Raw genomic sequence first — 6,622 nt, forward strand, 5'->3', positions numbered from 1 at the left:
TAGTTCTCTATATATTATAAAATCGAACACTTGAAACATTTATTCATCTTGACAAGTTGTTATATCAAGCAAAGGATGCTACAAACGATGCCTAATGCATCAATTCTCGGGATACAATAAAAGCCAAGGTGGTCTGAATCATCACCTGAATACCCTTTATATATATCATTTTTGGAAAACGACAAAGCTACGTAACTCAAATTTTGTGACTCAAAAGTGGTTAAAATGGTCAAAACGACGTCGTTTTGAGTACAAAACAACATAAAAATGGCCAAAACGACGTCGTTTTGACCATTTGAGCCACTTTTGAGCTACAAAATTTGAGTTACGAGATATTTTTCTTGGGAAAATTAGCTGTTTGTGGACTTACCAGAAAATTATTGCAAAATCATGAAAATGTTTACGTTTTTAAATATTAATAGGAAAATTAGCTGTTTGTGGACTTACCAGAAAATTATTGCAAAATCATGAAAATGTTTACGTTTTTAAATATTAATAGGAAAATGTCTCGTAGCTCAAATTTTGTAGCTTAAAAGTGGCTCAAATGGCCAAAACGACGTCGTTTTGGTCATTTTTATGTTGTTCTGTACTCAAAAGGACGTCGTTTTGATCATTTGAGCCACTTTTGAGTCATAAAATTTGAGCTACGTAGCATTATCGATATTAATATGTATAAAGTTTACCATTTATTTATATACACCGAATTGAAATTCCCCCTATACCTTTCAAGTCATTTGCTAACCAGCAAAAAGTTTTTAATTTTTTTAAAGTAATAATTATCCTTCACAAGTGGCTATAAGTATCAAAATAAGTTAGTTTCTTAAACTTTAATGTCATAACTATTACTTGTACACGAATTGAGTGTGTTAAGAAATTAATGTACATATCATTATATGAAGTTTATATTTCAAAACACTTTTTATAGTCTATTTTAAATTTTAGAACTTTTTCGGCTCTTATAGATGAAAAGAGTACAAAATGATATAGACTACATAATAAATCAAAACTCACAAAATGATAATAAATAAAGCACATATTATGCAAACGTGTGGTCACAAAAAGAGATAACCTTACTTGTATTATTTATCAACAATATTCACTTTATTGAATTGAAATTAAAAAATTCTAAAAAGAAAAATCACTTTCTAATTGGTCGGCATATATATTATTATCAGACAAGATTTTGAAGTTAAGTATTATATATATTCTTTAATTGATTACTTGGGTTTATGGTTGGAATGCTATTTTAATGTAGTTGACCACGTTTTAAGTGAAAAATAATTGTTGATTTGGACATTTTTAATTTTGGAAGTTGGTTTTCTTAACTTAAAGGGAGGGGAGGTGTTTTTCCTCTTACATATATATGTCATTTTCCCAAGGAGTCAAATACGTGCCATTGCTTCATTCCTAAAATTTTCTTCAATCTTATAAAGAAGATCTCTCTCTTGATTGTGTTTTAGTTTTTTGTCTCTTTGATGAGTGGGCTTTTGGCTTTGGTTATATGATTTCTCAATTATATCTTTCTTTTTTCTCTCTCTCTCTCTCTCTCACATAATTGAGGAAAAACAGCTTCATTCCAAAATTAAAAATTTAATATTATATAAATAAAATATTGGCAAAGGGTAGTTGGCCCAATAATCAATATAGCTTTCTTTTGGAAGAGTGAAAAAGTTAGAGATTAAGACTTGAGTTGATGGAACGACTATTTTCATTTTTCATTTCATTTCTCATGTAGACTCACGCAATACATATATATATAAGATTTTATTATATGAATCTATAGAGTAAAAAAAACCGGTGAAATTTTATGATAAAACGAATGTAATTCTACAAATTTATTGGTTTTAGAATAAGAACAATGTTTTCATTAAAATAATCCTTTTATGATAGGAACTAATAACGTCACCGACACATTTTTAAAAAAATATATTTTGCTTCTAAATAATTTACTTTAAAACTATAGGGAGGGGTTTAGTTGTGATACAAATACATAAATCAAAAACCCAATAAAGTACAAAACATAATAAATATAATTTTATAAAATTTATTAGTTATACCCACTTATATATATATCTACTTACATAAATGTTTGATTCCATATTTGTTTATTTTTAAACTTGTTAAGACGGTGTTTGAACCTAGACCTAATGTGCCGGCCAACATGGCCCCAACCATCGGGGTGTGCCGATCCAACACGAAGTAGACGTTTTGATCGTTACGTACATGCACATATATGTATTGCTTTTGAGAGTGACTTTGTTTTTGGGATTTCTTAGCTTTTGAGATATTTCAAATACATATAAGATTAGGCTTTTTTTTTTTTTTTCTCCACACAATGACAAGTGGTGGAATTGTATGATACGATGCTCACTCACTCACCCAAAGATAACATGAACATGGGCATGGCATGGTGTGTAATTATGGAGTTGAAAGCAATGGTGTGAAATAGTGCCAAGTGGTTTCTTATTGTGATACCTTCTCCATGCTAGGGATAAAGTAGGAATGAATATTTTTTTGTTTGTTTTTAAAAAGATGACTACTTTTATCAAGTTAACTCTATGGAGATGCTAGGCACATCTTTTTCATTTGGGTAAATACCATATTTTTTGCTTGAGGTTTGAATTTTTTTTATAAAAAAATACATTGTAATCTTTTTAAAATATTAAAGAAAAAATTACTGTTAAAGAAAATTCATATAGAATCTGCAACAGAATGATGTGGAAATATCATTTTTACAATTTTTAGTCACGTTGTTGGTGACTTAATTCTTTTGAAGTGACAGATCTATAAGGCAACCACATCATTTTTTTTAATTTTTTTTAATTTTTTATAGCGTTACTCAATAAAAATCTACATAGCACTGTACATTTTCATCAATCATTTGTTGGTCTTATTGATGAAAAAATAATGGAAATTCTAATATACACACCTCTTGAAAAGGATATATCATATGCATCCCGAGTTATGTCATTTTTTTCTTTAATTATGACTAATTTTCTTTTTTAGTTATGACAATATTTTAATTATAATTTATGAAATTTTTAGTTATGCGTCATGTGGAGTTTGATTATGACTTTTATTTTTTATTTTTAGTTATGACTTGGAAGGTATGGAATTATATTATTTTTTTCTATAGTTATAAGGTGCATATGGTACACACCTTTTGAAGGGGGTGTACCACAGTCTTTCCCAAAAATAATATTATCATTTCTTTTGTATCATTTTATTTATTTTGCTCTTAGTTATTTACGTGTTTACACAATGTGAATTAGTTTCTATCATTTTAACCTTACTAAAAAGAAAGACAATGCAATAATGCTGAACTTGTAACATTCATTATTTTGTTTAATTTTTTTTTCAAATCTCAAATGTGATCAGTGTAATTTACCCATTTTATATTGCATCAAAAATTTCAGCTATATATAACTACGTACATGTATATATACGGTGATCTTCAATATTAAAATTTCTCTAGTGATCTATTTTAATGTATTTTCAATTAAATAATATGATATAATTTTTAAAATATATAAATCTTGAGACATGATTGTACACTGAAAATTTATTGGACAAAGGGATTTGGACAAAGGATCCCATATATATGTATACAATGTATGTATATACACTTCACTTATGAGCTAAGTTGAAGTATACATGTAAAGTAGGAATAACTAGTTTTATTTTCTTGAAAAGGAATAAAGGGTTGAGAGACAACATTGTGATAATTCATAATATTGGTGAGGAGGAGTATTGGGAAACAAGAAAATATTGCTGATCAATTAAGTCATACATTAATTAAGCAGATGTTGGTTTGTTGCATGAAAAAGCAATACTCTACTCCCATGTTACTTAGTTGCTAATAGCTCTCTCTCTCTCTCTCACATGTTATGGCATGAATTTTAAGGCATTAAAAGAGAGCAAAACAGGTGACACAGCTACCCAACTCATCAGACCCATACGGTATGGAAGACATAAACACACCAACTCCACCCCTAATGCAGTAATTTAATTTTCACTCTACTATGCATGTGCCTCTTTATCTTGGAGTACATTTCAATTGTTAGTCCACTTGTCTCGACACAGGTTTTTTGTCCATAAATTTTCATTTATCTGTTTTAATACATTCTTAATCATTCAATTATATCTCGATATTTATGTATCTTAAACTTCTTATTCTTAGGAATGGCAATGGGGGGTAATGGGGTGGATGTTAATTCCCCATCCCCATTCCCCTATAATAAATTTTTCCCATTCCCCATTCCCCATGGGTACCACCCTCTCCATTTTTTAATGGGTATGAATTTTCCCCAACCCACTTTAATCCCCATTTTTATTTTTTATATTTAATGTTAACAACCACTTTTTTTTTATTTTTTATTTTTTATTTTTTATAAGGTTCACAACAAAAACTAAATATACCTTCAATCTTTTTTCTTTCTTTTTTAATATATTTAATGTTAACAATTTATTTTTATTTATTTTTTTATTTTTTATTTATTTATTTATTTTTTTTAAGGTTCACAACAAAAGTTAAATATACCTTCAATCTTTTTTCTTTCTTTTTAAATATATTTAATGTTAACAATTTTTATTTATTTATTTATTTATTTTTTATTTATTTATTTATTTTTTTAAGGTTCACAACAAAAGTTAAATTACCTTCAATCTTTTTTCTTTCTTTTTTAATATATTTAATGTTAACAATTTTTTTTTTTTTTTTTTTTTTAAGGTTCACAACAAAAGTTAAATATACCTTCAATCTTTTTTTTTTCTTTTTTAATATATTTAATGTAACAACCTTCTTGTTTTTCTTTTGTCTTTTTTTTTATAAAGGTTTTAGCTAAATATACCTTCAATCTTTTTTCTTTCTTTTTTAATATATTTAATGTTAACAACTTATTTATTTATTTATTTTTTTTTTTAAAGGTTCACAACAAAAGTTAAATATACATTCAATCTTATTTTATTTTATTTGGTTCAACAACAAAATCAAATACACATTAATTAATTAATTAAAAAGTTTGTTTTATAATAATCAAATATATAATTTTGAGACAATCAAAAAGTTTGTTTGAAGAAAGTGTTATAAGACTCATATTAAATTGCATCAGGGCATAAACAAGGAATTGTTAGCCACGGACAATTTAGACATTAAACCATCTTTCTCTTAGCAAATTTGAACCATTCATTTTAATTTATCCAAAATCTAATTATACCTTTAATAAATCTGAACTACTATATCTATGCATTACCACACCCAATCCATCCTCCATCTTCTTCCTTTAGTCGCCCACGAATTTTGTTGTTTGTTACTTTTAAAAAACAAAAAATATGTTTTCAATTAAATTTTTACTAATTTCACAACACTATCACCACTATTCTCACTTTCACTGTCACATTACCATCACCGTAGCCACTACTATCATCACTGCCGCCATCACCCCACCACTATGTAACAATTTCTACTTTCACCTTCGTTCCATCACCACCACCACCAGATATAAAAAAATATATTTTGAATTTTTTTTATAAAAAATATTTTTCATTAAAAAATATTTTCTATCTAAATAAATGAAGCATAACATTGGGAAACAAGTTGATTTCAGTTAAATCTGTTCATAACTAAGAAAAATTCTTTTAATTTAAAAAAATTATTTAGTATGACTTTGTATCCCTTTTTTGTTTTTCTAGCAAATAAATCTTTGTACCCATCATTTCTAACCAATCACAACTCATGCTTGTTTTGATTCTCTACAATTTCCTTATTTTCAAATACATTCATATATATATATATATATATATGTTGTATAAATTGTGTGATAACATAAAACAAATAGATTCATACTCATTAATTGAAATTTCAGAACAAGCAAACCATTCTAAAAATTACAATACACAACAAAATAAAATAACATAGAAAAGCAAACCGAAGCCTACACTAGACAGTGTCCTTAATTTTTTTTAAATAAATTTAAAAAATTCTAGATATGCATAAAATTTGACAAGAATAATGTGACAATGTTAATTAATGTGTATTTGATTTTATTGTTGAGCCAAATAAAATAAAATAAGATTGAATGTATAGCTTTGGTTGTGAATCTTAAAAAAAAAAAAAAAAAAATGGATGTGAACCTTAAAAAAAAAATTAAAAATAAAATAAAATTAAATGTATATTTAGCTTTGGTTGTGAATCTTAAAAAAAAAGAAAAAAAATGGTTGTGAACCTTAAAAAAAAATTAAAAAAAGAAAAAAGATTAAATGTATGTTTAGCTTTGGTTGTAAATCTTAAAAACTAAAAAAAAAATGGTTGTGAACCTTCAAAATAAAAATAAAAAGATTGGAGGTATATTTAGATTTGGTTGTGGATCTTAAAAAAAAAAAAAAAAAAAGGTTGTGAACCTGAAAAAATAAATAAATAAATAAAAGAAAAAAGATTGAATGTATATTTTGTTTTGGTTGTGAATCTTAAAAAAAAAAAAAAAAAAAAAAAAAAAAACAACATATGGGGAAATTAGTGGGTACCCATCCCCAACCCATCCCCTGTGGATATTTAAAGAATATCACCTACCCTACCCAATGGATAAGAAAAAGAGGAGAAAACCCATGTATTTGGGTTGGGTCT

This window comes from Camellia sinensis, chromosome 10 (assembly GCF_055761805.1).
Source record: "Camellia sinensis isolate YWXY chromosome 10, ASM5576180v1, whole genome shotgun sequence".
Taxonomy (NCBI): Eukaryota; Viridiplantae; Streptophyta; class Magnoliopsida; order Ericales; family Theaceae; genus Camellia; species Camellia sinensis.